This window comes from Hydra vulgaris, chromosome 06, assembly GCF_038396675.1.
Source record: "Hydra vulgaris chromosome 06, alternate assembly HydraT2T_AEP".
Lineage (NCBI taxonomy): Eukaryota > Metazoa > Cnidaria > Hydrozoa > Anthoathecata > Hydridae > Hydra > Hydra vulgaris.
In genome coordinates, this window is record NC_088925.1 from 44,445,001 (window position 1) to 44,465,697 (window position 20,697).

A 20,697-nucleotide genomic window follows, 5' to 3' on the forward strand; every position below is an offset into this window, starting at 1 on the left:
CTTCTTTTGAGTACCAGGTTGACATACTTCAGAAGAGCTTTTATTTTCAAAATTTTAGGGACCAGTCAAATTTTTAAGGGTCTTGAGCTACTCCTAAAATAATTTTTTGTTCAAAAAAATTTTAAACCTAGTGTTTTAGCATTATATAGAACAAAGTAAAGGGGTAGGAACAGGTTTTTTTCAAAAATGTTGTTTTAAGAGCCACCCTAATATACTATGGTGCACAAGTCACATTGATGACTTGAATGTTTAGGTAACTGTAACAAAATTTTTTCTTGTTTCTCAACTGTATGCTTTCTGACAGTGAATTGAATGTAAGAATTTGTATTTATATTTTTAGTTTTTTGTAAACATAACATAAACATTATATAATAAAAATCTACATTAGATAACACAGGTCAACAAAAAATTTTTTTTTTCTGGTGCCGAGCAAACAATTTGTTTTTTGTATAGCATTTCTCATTTTGATTTCAAATATGCAACTCTTTTTTTACCATCAGGTCAAGTTGTAAAGATATTTAGGTTTAAATCTTAAGTATTTAGGGTAAAGTCCCTAATATTGTCGAAAAAAAAGTTTAAAAATGTTATTCATTTGTAATAAAAATAAGTATTTTGTGTATTTTTGGTGAATAACATTCTGTTGACTTTTTTTTAAGAGTCTTTAGCATTTTTTCACATAATTTTTTTGTCAATAAATTTTAAGGAAAAATATTTATGTTTTCTAAAATCTCTATGAAAATACGCTTCTTTTGAGACCCAGGTTGACATACTTTTGAATAACTTTTTTTTCGACAATATTAGGGACTTTACCCTAAATACTTAAGATTTGAACCTAAATATCTTTACAACTTGACCTGATGGTAAAAAAAGAGTTACATATTTGAAATCAAAATGAGAAATGCTATACAAAAAACAAATTGTTTGCTCGGCACCAGAAAAAAATTTTTTTTTGTTGACCTGTGTAATAGATCTGAAAAGCTTGTTAAAAAGGTGTTAGAAAGGAGAGGTGATAATTGTTTATTTTTGATTATTGAGTATAATTTGTTTTCTTTATAGAAACTAATTTGCTATATATTAACTAATTTGCCCTAATATTTTAATCATTATTAAAATAGCATTTTTTCCGATCTGGTTTAAAAAGTAATCAATTAAAATAGCTACACAACAAGATGATTAACTAATACATTATATCTGTATTTCATGCATATATTGCTTCTGAAATTAATCCTTTTTGCAATAACATCATTAAATGTATGCATATATCTATTGCGGTTGGTGTGATACCCTGGCATTTTAGGCACCTAAGGCATTTAAAAATAATTTTGGAATTTAATCCCAGATAGAATGACTATGTTGCAGATAAATATGAGTTAGCCACGGATGCATTCAAGCATTGGATAGAACACCTAAACATGGGGATGGAAAACCAAAACATAGAATTATCTTCGAAAGAATGAAAAAAAACTTTGGCAGTACTTAAACTTGCTTTTAGGCACTGTAAAAATCATACTGAGCAAATAAAAGCTGACAGATGTGCAGAGAATATCAATAATGGTGATCCTTTTTGGAAGTTTTGGAACAGTGTGTATAAAATTAGTAATGTAAAGGCAACTAATCATGTTGCTAGTATAGGTGGAGTAACTGGTGACAAGGACATTGCTACTATGTGAATTAGTTTTAATTGACAAATTCAAGTATCTGGGTCACATAATAGAAAACGTTTTGTTTGATAATGCTGATATAAATCGAGAGATTAAATGTCTTTATACGCGTACAAACATATTAATCAGACGATTCAAGAAATGCTCAATTAAGGTAAAAGTGCAACTATTTAAGACCTACTGCCTCTGTTTATGATGTGACTCTGTAGACTAATTTTAGTGCAAATACTATGTTAAAGCTAGGCTCTTGTTACAAGAAATGTACTAAAATGTTTTTTGGATATGACAAGTACTTAAGTGCTACAAGTATGTTTATGGTTCTAGGCCTGGCTAATCTAGATACTTTATTGCGTGACTACAGACTTAGTCTTATAAATCAGTTAGTTACCTGTGCCAGCAACAATGCAGCTGTGTATAGATTTAACATAACTTTTAATTAATTTTTTTTTAAATCTTAACTATGGACCTTGTACTGTACTTGTTGTCTGAATCAAATAAATAAATAAATTATTCTGTTAGGAGTTTAAACTATTATATTGTTAAACTTTTATATTAACAAAATAAAATTTATAGAAAAGAGATAGAGATGCAACTTTATGACAACAAGAGAGGCTCAAGTTTGGTAGATGAAGCAAGTCTGACTATGTTTACAATGCGTTTTTGTACCTTGTCTAAAGGAGAAAGAACATCATTAGAAAAACTTATATAAACCCAAATATTACAACAGTTTTTCATACAGGGGCGAATGAGAGGATTGTAGAGGTAGAGAATGGAATCAGGAGTAAGAAAATGGCAAGCTTGTTAAAGAGAAGCAACCTTAACAGATGCTAATTTAACAATCAATTGTATATATGGTTTTCATGAGAGGCCAGTTGTGAGTGATAATCCAAGAAGATGTAAAAAAGAGGACTCAGCGAGAGGGTTGCTATTTATCAATTATTGATGACATCAATATTGGAATGTTGATAGTATTGCAATAGCTGTTTGCAGTAAATAGCTGAGTTTTTTCAGAGTTATATTTCACAAGCCCATCTCTGTTACAGAATATGCTTTAGTGAGATCAGATTCAAGATTGGCTCCATGTTCTAAGATCGAAAAAAGAATACTTTTTGTCAAGACAGGAGTATAAAGTTAAGTCATCAGCAAATAGAGCCACTTTAGATATAAGGTTGTCAAGAAGATCATTAATGTAGATAAGAAACAAAATAGGATAGAATCTTGAGGTTTCTTAGATTATTTTGATGATAGTTGGAGGGGTCATGTTCTCCAGAGTTTTTAAAAACTGGAACCATTGATGCAATTTTTAAATTTTTGGAACCATTGATGCAATTTTTAAATTGAAGAAAGTTCTAAAGAATACCCTTGTAAAGATGTTGAATCAGATATTGATGTTGAATCAAGGTTTTACTTGAACAGGCTTCTGTATTTTTTTAAATAGTGATTTTTAGTGATTAAAAGAACTTAAAATAATTTTAAACAATTCTTAAAATTGTAAAATCAGCAAAAACAATTCTTAAAATTGTAAAATCAGCAAAAATACTGTAAATTATCCTCTGGATTGCACAAAATATTTGATCTTTCTTGCCTTAGTTTCATATTTTATTCTTTATTTTATACCTTAAACTTGAAGTAACTTAAATAATAAAAAAAAGTGTTTTTATGATTTATATTATTAGAAAAGTGTTAATTTAGGTGTAATTTTATGAAAAATTTATTTAGACTTCCAAGTCTAAATAAATTTTTCATAAAATTACATTCTTACCATTTTATGAGTTTTTAATTTTATCTGTTTTCATTCAGAGCCAATAAAGAACTATAAAAAAAAATTTCTAACAGTTTCAAAAATTGCTATAAATTAGGTAAATTTAACTCTCAGTAGCTTTTGAGTTTTTTTGAACACTTTTGAATTATCATTACTTATATTATAAGTTATATATGTTCTTCCATATTTTCATTGTATAGTGTTCTATACATATATTTTTTATGTGTGTTATATATGTTCTTATGCGTTTTTTAAATTACAACCTACAAATATTAACTTGATAAATTTTTTTGTATATTTAAATTTTCCTTAAATAAATTAACATATATTAAAATTAATATATATTTTTTGATTTTAGAGTCTATGGACCTCTCATCGCTTGTTCTTAGAAATGATATTGATAGTTAAACTCCGAAACCCTAGTGTTTAACTTTTGAATCATAAACTAAGAGACGCTGCAAATTGGGAACTACAGAGAATTTTTTTAATTGGAAGGAAAAACATTCAATAACAAACAAAAAGCTTGTATTTAAGGGTAAGTTGTAATTTTTTTTATTATACAAATTCACTTCCAAGAAAGCTTTAGGCAAAAATTAATTGAATAAATGTTTACTAAGAAAGTGAGAAAAAGGGTTAACAAAAAACTTATAAAACTTATTACCAGAGCTGCAAAACATGACTTTTATAAATAACAAATCAACATTTCACGACTTACTAGGACTATTTTTTAAGGATATTTGATTATAAAAGTCCAGGATATTAACCTCCAGGAAAAAAAAATTCATGACCCAAATTTTACCTAAAAATTTTTTAGGATTTTTTTTATAGTCAGAGCACTTTTTTAAATGAAAAAAAGTATTTGAAAAAATTTTAAGTAATCATTTCACTTAAAACTCTATACAAAAAAACTAATAATTACATATTTGAGGATTTTACCTTTCTACCAAACCTAAATCATAAAATATTTCTTAAAAATTAACTTTATTAATAATTGCTTTTTTATGTACTAATAATCTAAAATTTGGCTTTATTAACATTAGGGTGGCTCTTAAAACAACATTTTTGAAAAAACCTGTTCCTACCCCCTTACTTTGTTCTATATAATACTAAAACACTAGGTTTAAAATTTTTTTAAACAAAAAATTATTTTAGGGGTAGCTCAAGACCCTTAAAAATTTGACTGGTCCCTATAATTTTGAAAATAAAAGTTCTTCTAAAGTATGTCAACCTGGTACTCAAAAGAAGCGAAATTATATAAAAACTTTAAAAATAGTAATCAATTTACAAAATAATAACTTTTTTCTTAAATAAATGCAAAAAAACTATTGTTTTTAAGCTGAAAATAAAAAAAGTCATTATTTTCAAGTTTTAAAAAAATAGTTTTTTTAAACATGCTTTTTTGTAAAGTGATTACTGTTTTTGAAGTTTTTATATAATTTCGCTTCTTTTGAGTACCAGGTTGACATACTTCAGAAGAGCTTTTATTTTCAAAATTTTAGGGACCAGTCAAATTTTTAAGGGTCTTAAGCTACTCCTAAAATAATTTTTTGTTCAAAAAAATTTTAAACCTAGTGTTTTAGCATTATATAGAACAAAGTAAAGGGGTAGGAACAGGTTTTTTTCAAAAATGTTGTTTTAAGAGCCACCCTAATTAACATGACAATAAAATGTCACCAAAGGAAAATATCATATTCAAAATGTCTACTCCTTGTTTAGCTTTTTTTCAATCAAATCAAACTCATCAGTTTGATTTGATTGAAAAAATTTCTTAGAAAAAGGGTTTAACTTATTCATTTTTACAGTATTGTGAACATAAAGATAAATTTATTTAATCATTTATAGCACTATTAACTTACTTTGTTTGAAACTAAAAAAATATAAGAAATGCAGCCATATTAGATTTTAAACAAATTCGAATGACTTTTTGTATAAGATCAACACTGCCTGTGCTGGTGAGTGATATTTGTTAAATACCAGATAAGCCATTTTTACAATGTACAACATACATTTTATCATTTAATGTAATTAATTAATAATATTTCACACATAAACATAACACAGTAAATAGAAATTAATCCAAAATTAAAAATACAACTTTTCTCTTACCATAATCATGTTTCCTAAATTAGTTACTAAATAAATTAGTTAATAATAGTTAAAATAGTTATTAAATTAGTTCCTAAAGTTTAGTGTTGCCCTTGCTCTGACACTTCATGGAGATTCTGATGTATATTGAAGACTTTGTGGGTTGCTTTTTCACAAGCAACCCACAGTCTTTTTTCTGTTTGAAAACTTTCTGGCAAATTAATAGCTTTTAATTAAGATTAAGACATTTTTTTGGCAGATAAGAGGCCTGGAATCTTTTTTTAAACACAAACTACGATGTAACTCACATGAGGTTGAAAATATTGTTTTAAAACCCTAAAAGTCTTGTTATTTTTCTTTTGAAATTTTCAAATTAACAAACATTTTAGAGCTTCAAATCTTCAGAATCTAGTTTGATGTATATTTGACATAAAAACCATGAGGTGAAATTATTTTTAGCAAATTTTTGATATGTATACTTTGACCCATTTTGAACTCAAAAAAGTTTTGAATTACAAATTACAAATTATAGATAAAATGATTCAAAATAGAGCAATAATAAAAGAAACATTTTTAAAATAATAAACCAAAACTTAAAAAAAAAACTTACCATTTAGTTGCTTTTCTTTGTTATAGATTCTAAATACCTTTAGGTTTTTAATTTATATCAGCTTTTAGTTTATGATTCGAAAGTTAAACATCAGTTCCTGAAGTTTAACTATCAAAATCATTGCTAATAGTATGAAGTTGATGTAGCAAGGATTTTCTGAAGAATCTGATTTTAGAGGAAAGGAAGATTTCTCATACATACTTTCATACATATAAGTCGTTTTGATGCTGCTTACGTATAAGTCACTTTGATGCTAATGTTAGTTATGTACAAGATGTAATCCATATGTTTGAAGTTGTTTCAAAGATTTCTAGACGAAAATGGGAGATTTAAAAAGATAACTTCTATTGTTTTTTAGATAACACATCTTCTTTTAATTACTTGGAAATATCATTAGTAATTCATTATTAAGCATATGAAGCAATAAAAATATCAAGATTTTTGATTTTTTTAAAATAGCTTACATAATTTTCATTTCTCAATAATTCTTCTAATTCATCATCTTTTATTGAACAATGTTATATTGATCCTTTGCCATAACATTTTAATGCTCTGATGTTTTAATGTTTTTAAAATCTATATGGCTATGAAAATAACTGTTTTAGAAGTGATGCTTTTACCATTTGTGCTAAGCAGGTTAGGATGAAGTTTTATTGGTTTCCTTTCTATAAACAAAATAGAACATTGTTTGATGTTAACAACTTATTATTTGCAAATCTTCAATAAAGTAATTACCCACAAAATAAGGACTATTTGTTACATTATACTGCATGATAACCAATTATCCTTGCAAACTTATTTTATGGTTTTAAATTAATGATTATAATTTTGGCATTGCATAATTATGAAACATGAAAAACAAACATTTACAAAATCTAACTCTAATATCTTCTTCTTTTTTTAATAATTTTTTTTTGTTGCTATAAAACAATTATTAATTAAAATATACCTAGATATATATAGGGTATAGCTTGACTAGCATGGATAGGAAGTACCTATCCATGCTAGTCAAGTTAATAATAACTTTTAAAAGAGTCTTTTAAAAGTTATTATTAACTTTTAAAAGACGCTTTTAAAAGTTAATAATAACTATTTATTTCTGGACTTTGATGTCAACAAACTCTACAAGTGCTGAGATGTACTACTTTATAGAAAATCTCAACATTTAGGCTGTAGAAAAAACCAATTTTTAACCTGGAGTAAAAAATGTTCAGCTTTAAAACATTAAATTCGATTCGTACTGCATTCAAAAAGTTTTTGCTTTGGTATAAATTTTTCTTAAATATTACTTGTACATCCTTTGAGGCAATCATAACAACTCCAAAGCTCATCTTTTTTTTCAAATGCACTTTGAGGAATTCTTTTGCATTCATGATGAAACCAATTTTTGCAATTAAAACATTGAGCCATTTATATTGAAAAACTTATACTTATTAATTGTTTCAATAAATTCAAATTAATGAACATGCAACTTAAAGTCGTTGCTTTAATGTACAATAAACAATGCCAACAAAAATCTTTGCAGATACACTTAATACTAAAGATAATCTTTATGTTAAAAATCTAAAATAATCTTTACAACTTTGATTTATTAAAATGAAATTTCAAATTATAGAGTAATGTTAATGGGATAATATACCTATTAAAGATTTGTTCATCTTCATTTTCCCAAAACATACGACACAAGCAATGCAGAGGGATGCGAAAGTTCTTTACTGAACATTTTTTAAACAGTGAGGGTTTTTCAGTGACTGGAAATACATCTAACTGGTTCTTTTGTATACAGCTTAGGAGATAATGTAAGTTGATGGTATACTTTTATTTTCAAGGATTTGCCAAGCCCAAGCAATGGCATATAAATCGCAATCCAAAAAATTAGTTTGTTGTTGAACAGGTAATACTTGTTGGTAATACAGGTAATACTGTTGAACAGGTAATACTTTAACTAATATATACTTTTTCTTGCAATATAAAATAGAACATATTTGCTTTTTTGTCTCTACAGATATAGAGCCATGGAAAAGGCTATCAAACATATAAGTCTCACCTGGCTTACAACTGCATGTGCTCACACAAAGACAGTGAAGATTCCCATCATGAAGAACTAGAACAATAGGACTAGACTCATGTGTATTAAAAGCATTGATTTGACCCTTAATGGGATCCTGTAAGCCAACATTAATTTATAATTGAATCGACATCATTTGCTGGCTAAAATGAAAAATTTTGTCATTAAGCATTTGATATTTTTCAATTTCGAATAGTTCAGCTTCACTAATCAAGGACGATTTGAGACTTTAAATACATTGAAACTTAGTTCGAAATTGAACATCATTATTAACTTGGCTTAAGGTGGCTTGAAGGTGTTGGTTGCTTTCAATAGATGTAGTTTCTTTAATTAACTCATGGCTAACTTTAATTGACTCATGGCTAAGATTTTGCAATTTTCTTCAATTGAGCAATCAGTAACAATCTCAGAATAACAAGATTCCACCAATTTCTTTTCCACCAATTTCTTCGGCAGCTTTGCATAAGTCATATCTAGCAGCCACTTGTTTCATCATTTTTCTTTTTCGTGTAACTGGGATGTTTTTGGCAACTTTGTTTCAGACTTGCTTCAAGTTTCTGGTTTAACTAACTAACTGGACAAAGAAGAATCCCTGTTTCGGTTGGGAGACTTTCAGACAAGGATTTTTTAACTTTTAACAAATCTTCAAATAAAGTATCTATTTTTTGTGAGTCACATAACTGACTGTTAGACTTCAATGATGCAACATTGTATAATCTATGTCACAGCATTAATTCCTGTTAGATCTACACTATGCAATTTGTCAATCATTTTTATGCAATGATTAACCAAAAGCCATGGACAATTAGTTAAATATGTTGGTATTTTCTCATGATATTTTCTGTATGATGAGTTTGCCCTTGTGTTTTCATTGGCATAGCTAAAATATATGCTTTTTACAGTACAGTTTATAGAATTCTTAAACCTCCAAAAGGCATAGAAAGACATTTAGACTTAAAAATAATTTTTGAAATCTGAAAATATCTATTATATTAAGGAGAATATTATTTATTGTTACCATTGTTTACTGTTACTATTATTATTGAAATTACTTGTAGTATCTATAGAATTGACAATAACTGAGTTACCTGTCATACTTGTGTAAAAGGAATTCTTTAATGCATATGCTAAGCATAGCGGTAAGGAAAGAATTTTTCCTTTTTTTTAAGAAACCGTACTTAAAACTTTGGTTTTGATGCTCAATTCCGTAGTTGGTATTCACATTCAGGAAGAGTCTTTCTTGTCTTTACGCACCCATCTCTAAAATTAAGCAAGTTGAGGATAGTAGAAAAATAATTTTGACAGATCATGACATAAATATTAAAGTTGCAAAATATGTTTTGTAGTCTTTACAATTTTTATGCTACTAAAGTTGCTTAGAACATTAGCATAAACTTAATTTTTTTTTGATAAATATATATTGTAATAATAACATAACATGCATCCACCTTATATTTTACCTTAATTTAATCTATTACTTGTTCCTTCCTTAAAAACTCAAAATGAGAAAGAAGTCATTTTAAAATATTTGTAAAAATAAAATAAAAAATGAATCAACTGGAATTCACGACATGGTTAGTTGCATGTTTTAGGAAAACTAAACTACTTGATATTCTCAAAAACATTAACACAAACCTTTTTAATACACAAACCTTTTTGATACACAACTAAGTATTTTTTAAATGCTCTTTTAGTTTTGGATGATTAATATATTCAGATGAATTGTTATTTGTTAAATAATTGTTTTTGAATGAGCTATTCGACGTAACTTAACCTTGACACGTATCTTTCTTGACAATTAAACACCCATTACTAGATTTCGATTGCCAACACTCCCAAGCTTGCTCACGATGAAAATCGCAAATAAATACACTACATTTAACATTAAAAAGACAACAATACTCCATAAAAAACTTGTTTAAAGAAAGTATTCATTCATTATTGATGAACAATAAGAAGTAATTAATATGATGAAATGAATAATTTTTTTTTAGTCAACACATTATACTACTTTTTTGGTTTTTGAAGTTTTACAAAACAAAACAAAAAAAAAAAACAGTTTCTGTTGTAAATGTATATTATTAGTATATAACCAATTTTATATTTATTTTAGCTACTACAACTTTTTTTTAAATGAGAATAAAAAAACATGCATTGCAATTTTTAATTAACACAATAGTTGACTGTTCCAAATAGAATAAATATTGAGACTTTACTTAAAATACCTTTTATCATAATCTTTATGAATTCATAAGGTGGTGAACAATGGGCACAAACCATCAACATTTACAAGATGATTTTAAGACTTTAGGTATTAACATTACAGGATTTAAACCAATTATAACTGCAAAAGCTATGAACACTTTTGAAGTGTTAAAAGGATTATTTAATGATATTTTTAGAAATGCAAGTAGTGAAAAAGTTACACACAAAAGAAATGAAGACTGATGCCATGAGCAGAGAAGCCGCTGCAAACTTCACATTGCCCATAAAAAAATATAAAAATTCTCGAGATTTTCAATTGTATACCATGGCCCCTCTTTATACAACAAAATACCACAAAATATAAAACTTACAAAATTGGATAACCTTATTGTCTTGAAGATAAAATCAGTTTTATTGATATGTATTAAATGTTAAAGGTAAATAATATTGATAACAATTAAAAACAATAATGCTGTTGTGTAACTTACCGTTTCATCATTTTTTTTCTCTCTGTACTCAGCCTTTACTTTAACATTTCAAACAATTCCAGAATAGGAAAGATCTTTATCTTCAAAAAAAACTTTATTTTTATTTTTTTTGTCAATTCTATAAAACAAATAAATAAATATTGCCATTGTATCTACAACAACTTATTTCAGAAAATGAAATAAAAATATAATTTAATATCTATTTATAAACCAAGATTGTAGGATATAGAAGGGTATTAATGCATTATTTTATTTTTGTTTTACTTTTTTTTTTTTTTTAAAAAAAAGTAAATATTTCAAAAATTACTGTAGTTCTTAAAATTACAAATATTTACATTAAAATTGTTTAATTTAATAAAATAGACTCTAGAAGTAAAATATAAAATATAAAAGTAATAAAAAAGATCAATATTGATATTTACTTTTTATTTTTCTACCTTTTTACTTTACATTACTTCTATATCTATCAGCAAAACATTTCTCCAGAAAACAGATGTCTGTTTACTATTGTTAGAAACCATTGCAAAAAGGTTTTGTCTGAGGCAGAAGCCCGCTATTCTCAGGCCACGAAATCTCATATTTCATCTTAAAAATTAGGCTCTTGTGACTTCTGGAGAATATTCAACAGCAGCATGGAAAATAAGTAATTGAAGGCGAGCAGTCAATTTGACCGGCTAACACATGGAATTGAAGGTCAATTGTTTTTTTTGGACAGCCAAAATTTTATTTTTTTCTTAGTTTAATTTTTATCTTAATCTTATATACACAAAAATAACGAATAATGCTTGAAAATTAACGAACTTGTATTCCTTTAAAAAAGATAATTTCAAATAAAATTAATGCATTTTAAATGGAAACGCAAATAACTAACATTCAAATTACATCTATACATACAGCTTTTATTTTATGCATAAGTATACATATACTTCTATGTACATTGTTGGATTGTAAAAATGTTTTAAATTTGCAAACCTATTAATTCCTTTTACATTCCTCTTGAGAATGCTGAAACATAATGCACTGTGTGCAATATTTAATGTTCTTTTAGTTTTAAACAAACATCTCTATATGCATTGAGAATGTGTCGTTCTTCAAGAGTTTCTTCAAGGGGATCTAAAGGTACTATTGTTGATCCTGGTTCTGCACATAGTGAATAAATGAAAATGATGAAATAAAAAAACTTGAGAGATAACTATATTTCAAAATTGAAAAAAATGAAAACTTGTTTATTATACCAAAAAATTAACTTTATAAATATACATTTTTCTACTTAATACTTGCCATATGTAAAATATAAATAAAAAAATTCATTAGTTCATGCCATAAATCAAATGCAAAAAAGGATTGTAACTTAGAGCAAAGTTTCAAGTTGAAGTTAAACCTCAAGCCTGCATCAATTATATATAAAAGCAAAAAAAATATATATATATAACAATTTTTAAAGATATACATTAGGTATACTATCAGAAAGTATCAATTCTTGATACTTAAAGAATATTTAAACAAAGTTAATTAAACAAAGTTAATAACATTTTAACTAACTTTTTTTTTTTGAAATAGTTTAACTTTATTTCAGTGCAAATAACGTTTAAATACACTTAATGACATTGATTAATGTATATCAGTAATATAAATAAATTGAAGCCATCAATTGATGCCATACTATATTAATATTATTAATATATTTGTTCAAATATATTTGCATTACATATAAAATCTTACCAACAAAATCTTCAGGACCTAATGAAGAAACAATCTCCCAAACATTACACTCTCCCAAATTATTCTTGTCTATTTTAATTAACTTTTAAATTTTTTTGATAAATACAATATAAATATCAATAATCAAATATCAGGGGCAGATCCAGGAATAATATTGACTGTAGCAATAGTAAAACCAGAGAGCCACAGCAACAGCTGCTAAGTGACAGAGGACCTTTTTTTTTTTAAAAAAAAAAAAAAATCCTAGATATAGATACCCTTCTTTTAAAAATTTAAAAGTTTCAGAGGCATCAAAAATGTAACTTATAATTACATTAAAATAATAAACAATGAAAATTTTGCATAGCAAACATGGCAATACCATTTAAACGACCATCCCCCATTGTATTGCACAAGGAAGTGTTAATTCTTTTTAGAGCTGATAATGATCTTTCCCATGTACATGCTGTGACTGGTAATGTGCAAAGGATTCGAAGTATAGTGGAAATATTGGGAAAGGTATGGTCATCACATTTTTGAGTGAATCTAAAATGGTTTTAAGAGTACTATCAGAGTGATTTTTCCAGTAAACTTACCACATATCCAACTCAGAATAAAAATAGCTTGGTTCTGGTAAATCGTTTTGATATGTACGAACAAATTCTTTAATTTTTCTCCTCCACTCTTTTTCAGAAACTAAATTTGATGGTATAATGGAGAAACTACCTAGCAATACTAAATTTTCTAACGAAAATAATGAATCAAGCTGTATCAGAATGTGACCAAGAAAAGGACCACATTTTCTTGGTTTAGATGGCATTGTACTAGTAGTTACAGCTATGCTAACAGCTTCCTTATACCATTCTGAGTGAAATATCAATAAAGCTCCAAAGAGATATAAGAGTATTCTTTAAATTTTCCACATCTTTACAAGCTTTTGAGAAGTCTTGATCCACTTTTTGCAAAGTTTTTGCCAGTGGTCTTGTATAGCCTAATAACTTCCTAACTATGATAAACTTAAAAGAACAACTATTGCCACATATGCAGAGGCATCACCTCTGGATTTGTAGTTCCATGTCACATCTTCTTTGATACAAATAAGAGATGCAACTATAGCTGGATATAATTCAATAAAGGCTTTAAGACCATCAATTCTTTCAATCCACCTGGTTCTACAAACATTGATTGTCTTTTGAAAAGATGATGACGGACATAAATCACTAATTTTTGTAGATAGATCTTCAAACCTTTTTGAAGAATTATTAAAAAAATCAGAGACAATTTGAACATGATCCATCATATCTTGAATGAAAGGAATTGCACATGCTTTGGCAACACATAGATTAAGTTGATGGGAAAAGCAGTGGACATATGGATCTTTAGAAAAATCTTTTAAAACTAATACTGCAACACCACAAAGACACCCTGCCATGTTACCAGCCCCATCGTAACCTTGCCCACAACAATAAGACATTTTCAGACCAAGTTTATGTATACTTTTCTTGATCTTGGTTGATAAAGAAACTCCACTTAAGCCAGTATTGCAAGAAACAAATTTTAGAAAAACTTCCTTTACTTTAGCATTCATCCACATATTGAACAATTACAGCCATTTGTTTTGTTTGGCTAACACCTGAAGCTTTATCAGCTCAAATAGAAAAAAAACTTTGCTTTCTTTACTCTGTCTGTCAATAGCGATCAAACAACACCTGCACAAATATCAATCAACTCATTCTGCACTGTTTTTGATCAATAAATAGCATCTTTAGGACCATTTTTAAAATGGTCACTCAAGATCTTGTCACCGCATAATGCCATCAGATCTAATAAGCATTGGAAACTACCAGCATTATTACATTGCTCAACCAGATGCTTGGCGTCATCTCTGCGCCCTCTAAACAGTATATTCTGCTGACAACAAAAAAGAATTGCACGTGATATTGAAAACAAAATTTGTTGATTTCTAGAAATATTATCAGATAGTAACTTATTGAGTTGCAAATTAATTGGAATGGCTTTATTACTCATTGCTGCTTGAAAATCAAGCATTATCTGTATTGAGGTTTTATGCATTGGAGAAGTGTTATTATGTGATAATTTTCTAACATTTCCAACTGACCAAAGCTGATATGGAAATTTATGAAACAATTGAGTAGTTAAAGAGGCTTTTCTGAACAGAACACAAGAGATACAGAACAACCATCATAGTATTTTGAATAACACAACCATGAAAGTTTTTTGAACCTAACAGAGTTACATTTACAACCATTAGTTTTAGGAAATATATAGTCAGAAGGTGGCACCCATACGTTCATTAGAAGATTATACTTCTCATGCTTTGATAATTTTTCCATTTTGCCTACAAAAAACCCAATATCAAATTTGTTACATTCATCTTCTGTTGTTATCTTTTCATAATTTATATGAAGTTTCGGAATTATGACACCTGATATCAATTTTTTTAATTTATTATTTAAATCTAAAGATGAATCAGACAGACAATAGTTTATTGTTCACAGAAAAAAAAATTCTTAATACTCGATTAGGGTTTGGTCAAATTACTTTTTTGAATAGCAGAACAGTGGGGTATTTGAACAAGTTGGGTATTTGAAGTGCTTTTTATTTCCCGTTACAACAATATTTTTTGCAGAGTTTAAACTTGTTTGAGTACAAAGTAAAGTATTTCGAAATTCTGGCAGAGTGCTTTTAAAAGATACCAGAGGCATATAGTGATTAGGTTTGAAAAAATGCGTTTTTCCCATATGTGTAAGAAAGGCTGTAAATCCGGGCTCGAGTTCGTGAACGGCTCGGTGATCGGCTCGACAATAGCTAGTTCATGTTCGGCTCGAATGGTAAACAAGCCGGTGTTGCGTTAAATAAGTAGCCCGTTAAATAAGTAGACAAACAGTTCTGCGCATGCTTTTTCGCATGCGCAGATATGCTGTTAAGTGTCTGAAGTTACAGAAGTAAATAACAATATTTGTCATGCTCAAACAAAAATGAAAAAGTATTATGCCTCAAAACAACTTAAAGGATGGAAATCATTTACATTTAAAACAGGCGATCAAGTTTTAGTTAGAAATTACGGAAAAATTGGTCGTAAAGGAAGTCGGATGGAACATGATTGGTTGGGACCTGGAATTATTTCGAGTTAAAACAAACTGGTGCTACTTTAACTTTCGATGGTAAAGTTTGGAAAAAAACTGTTTCTTTATCCAACATGAAGCCTTATATAGTTGATAAGCAAGTATTGTTGGCAGAATTGCTTTTAAAAGAACATGATTATTGTTTCAAAATGACAAACCAATCATATAAAAAAGAAGATTTAAAAAAAAGGAGTTCTAAAAATAGGCACATGTCAGAATTGAAATGTTATGACAAAGATGAAAATTATAAATTTATTAAAATGGAAATCTCTACATCATCTCTATCTGACGATAAAAGCATTTTAAAACATAGAAGATTGATTTATCCTGCAATTTCGCTAGATAACAATTTTTATTCAACATTATCAGCACAGTCGATCAAACAATGCATATATATTTTAAATAATCCATTAGGTTGGCTAGATGATACTTTAATTGATATTGCACAAAGTTTTCTTTTGCATCAGTTTCCTAAAGTAGGTGGGTTTCAAAGTTCTTGTATTTTTAATTCAAATAACTTTGGTGGTTTTGTTTCTGGAAAGTTTGTTCAGATATTTAATGTGAGAAATTCTCATTGGGTATTAATAAGTAATGTAACATCTGATAATGGTTCAAATTCTGTTCAATATTATGATTCCCTTTTTACTGGTTTTAATAAAAATACTGTTCCATTACTAGTACACAGAGTTGCACGATCAATATTGATAAATGAGGGTATTGAATTCATAAATTTAGAAGTCATGAGATGCCAGAATCAAGACAACGGAAATGATTGCGGGCTTCATGCTAATGCTACAGCTTTATGTCATGGAATTGATCCAAGTGTAATTCTTTGGGAAAGAAACAGTATGAGATCTCATTTTTTGAAGTGTGTTGAGAATAGGAAACTGGAGATGTTTCCTTCCGTTTTATCTAATGGTACAAAAACCTGCTCAATATCATTTCAATGTGATGATCTCTGCCCTTGTGCATTGAAATAGTGTTTCTGTTTTGTGTCTTCACATCAAGAAAATGTTTAAATTATGAGCTTGTACAATATATTTGAATGTTTATTTACAATATGTAATGACAGCATGTGATGAAACATCAAGTTTTCAGTTATTTTTTGTGTTTAAAGAACTTATTTCAGAAACACTGAATAAAAATAATTAAAAAAAAAATGATAATAAAAAATTATTGGTTTTAAATTTTTTTGTGGATCATTAATTTCTAAAGTTTGTGGTTTGTGAGGATATTTACTGTATCAAAATATTTTAATTCAATCTAAAAAATCAGTTTCCTTTTCTATAACAAAAAGGCTAATATTTTAAGTCTAGTATTAGTTGAGTCAGTACTTTAGCTTGTTATTAATTTAGTTTTAGATTAGACTTTACTATTGTTAGACTAGAGTTTGTTTAATTTTATATTAGAGTTATATGTAGAGTTTTTAAACTGAATATATTAAAGAAATTTTGTATATTAGCAATTTGTTTTTTCATTCTAAAGTAACTATACTTAATTAAAGAATAGTTACTTTAAATATTTAATCAAAAACGTTTTACTTCTAAATCAGAAATTACCTGATTTCTGACTTTAAAGTAAAAGGTTTTTAGTTATTTTTATTTAGATTTGTAATATTAATTTGTGTAATATTTAGACACTTGAGGTTGTTGAATCCATTTCAGGTTACAAGTGTATTTTTAACTAACTTAGTATTATCTTTTTATTATTATTCTTTATTTTAAATACAAAGATTTTTAAATAAATGTTTTAATAAAATATTTGCATATTTAATTTACAAGTTTCAAAAACTGTAATAAATGCATACTATATTATTATTTTCTAGTAAATAATTGTACTTTTTTTTAGGAATGACAAGCTAAACTTCTTAGTTAAAAGCGGTAAAAGAGTACATTTTAGGTAATCTCAATCTCTGATGTTTGACTGCAAAGACAAGTAACTTCCAATCTAGGAGAGGTAAATGTAAATGAACAGATTTAAAAACAAAGTAAATGTAAATTCATTTTTACCTAATAAATTTTTATAATTTTATTATGTTATCGTATTAGTTTATGAATCTTTTTTCCGCATAAATTTGTCTTGAATGTTATCCCATATGTTTTTTTTATTGGAATTAAGCGTTATGGAAGTTTATTAAAGGTTTTAGAAAATTATTGGATTTTATTCGTCTGCTAATTTTTCCAATTATTCATGAACTTATTATTCAAGATAAAATACTGCGATGAAGGTAACTATTTCATTGAGCATTTTCTACCAGCTAAGAAAATGTTATTGATTTTTTGCTCTTGGCCTTGAAAATTTTGGCCTTGGCCTTGATTGTTTTGGCCTAGGCCTTCAAAAAAATACATAAAATTAAAGAATTAAAGGTTTTCATCCTTTATTTTTATGTATTTTTGTTTTCGGCTTTCATAAATATCTACAAGTATGTTTTCTTATTGACTTCGTAGAATTTTGCGCATAACTTTGGTTTATTTTTACAACATGTGGTTTATTGTCACAGCAATTGTTACCTACAGTTTTGCTAATATTTGACCTTAACGTTAGGCAAAAATTCAAATCTTTGGTCTTGAAAATGTTTGCGTAGGCCTTGGCCTTGAAACTCTTATCCTTGACCTTGTAACTTTTGGCCTTGGTCTGGGCCTTGTAACATGTAGCCTTGGCCTTGCAACTTTTGGCATTGTTAACAACTCTGCTACCAAGCACTTTTTCTAAAGTATTGCAAAATAAACACGCTTCGCAAAAAGCATCCCAAAGAAGGTTATGTCATTAGAATAACACCCATCAGCAATAATCCTAACCGTAGTATCATTTTTTTTTAAGGAAAAAAAAACTTATGCATATAAAACAACGTTACCAATGTTTAAACAAAAAAACTGTTATTTTAAAATAAAAGCCATTTTTTAGTTTTTTTTGTGAAAAATTAATCGTGCCCTATTTTTTAAAATCAGTTTTTAGTAACTAAAGTTAATGCTATATATAAACCGTAAATTGGTTTCACAATAACATTGTAACACTTACCTCGACAACGTTTTTGTTTCAGTTTGACATAAAGTTTGGCTAAACGAATTATGCCTTGATTGCTCAATTAGTCTACTTTTTTAACGAGCTACTTATTTAACGCCTATTGGCGTTAAATAAGTATCCGTATACTAACGCATGCGCAAATATTAAATTTTGTCTACTTATTTAACGGGCTACTTATTTAACGCAACACCGGGCATGAACAAAAAATTAGGCTCGTTTATTAAACGAGCCGAGCTTGAACATTATAGGCTCGTTCATATAGCATCAACATTTAGCATCGACTTCTTAGCCTCAAATGCAGTATATACAACATTGGAGATAACAAAAAAGCGGATCTTTCTGATCGAAAAACACCACTTGAATGCCCGAGACGAAAAACAGGATGCAAAGCAATAAAATTTGCGTTCTTGTATAATTCAATTGCACAGAGTTTCCTAAGAGTTGCTGGTGTATTTTTTCCAATTAAAGCGAACTTGAGGAGTTCTGGACATAAGATTAAATTTATATGCATACACATACACTTATGTATATATATATATATATATAGATATATATATATATATATATATATATATATATATATATATATATATGTATATATATATACATATATATATATATACATTTATTGATTACCATATAATAGTATGGTAATATATTGGTATATATATATATATATATATACATATATATATATATATATATATATATATATAATATATATATATATATATATATATATATATATATATATATATATATATATATATATATATATATATATATATATATATATGTATATATATATATATATATATATATATATATATATATATATATATATATATATATATATATATATATATATATATATATATTTATGCAAAATAATAGAAAAATTTTAAATCGATTTTTGGCCGCTGTAGCTTAACTAATTTTACTAAATCGAAAAATAAAATTTTCGCTAAAGAAACCCGGTTTTGTTTCTCATGTTCATAAATTTTTGTAAGAATGTCAAACATTTCGCAGCGTACCTATTTAATTTTGACTGGGAGTGAAATAAAATGGCTAAATATGTGTTGCGACTGTAGCAAAATCCTGTTTGTCATGTTTTCAAACAACTCTAAGCTTACCCCCGTGCATTTATTATATTGAAAACCTACTTTTTATCACCTTTTTATTAACAATGAACTTTGTGCAATTGAATTATACAAGAATGCAAACTTTTTTGATTGCGTCCTGTTTTTTGTCTCGGGCATTTAAGTGGTGCCTTTCGATCAGAAAAATCCACTTTTATATATATATATATATATATATATATATATATATATATATATATATATATATATATATATATATATATATATATATATATATATATATATATATATATATATATATATATATATATATATATAAATAGCATTGCAGTGGCTAAATAAATGGTATTCAGGTAGTGGTGCTTTGACTATAAAACAAGAAGTTTTACCAACTTTAGGAATTGTTTTGATTATAAATCAAGAACTTCCTGAAGAAGTTCTTTTAATAAAGCAAATCTAACTAAAAATTATTTGTTCATCCACTGCGCTGCTCAGCTAGAAATCAACAAAAACTATTTAAAAAATATTACCTGAAAGGCACCATGGAAAACGTTTTTTCGTCTATAAGTTTATCAGCATACAACTTTGCCAAACTATTACTTGCTGCGGCATCTATAAAACCATCGGCTGCACCAGACAATTTATGTAAAATATATATTTCCTCAAAGTCTCGCTGGCAGATATTGTTTAATTCGGTGGTGTTGCATAATTTAATCTGATCTATTAAATAATGATTGTTTGCTTAATACAGCTCTATTTCTTTCATTAAGAGAGTTTTTAACCGTATATATAGTAAGATAAATTCAGCCAAGTATAATTTTGGTTTTTTTGCTACACTTGCTACAAG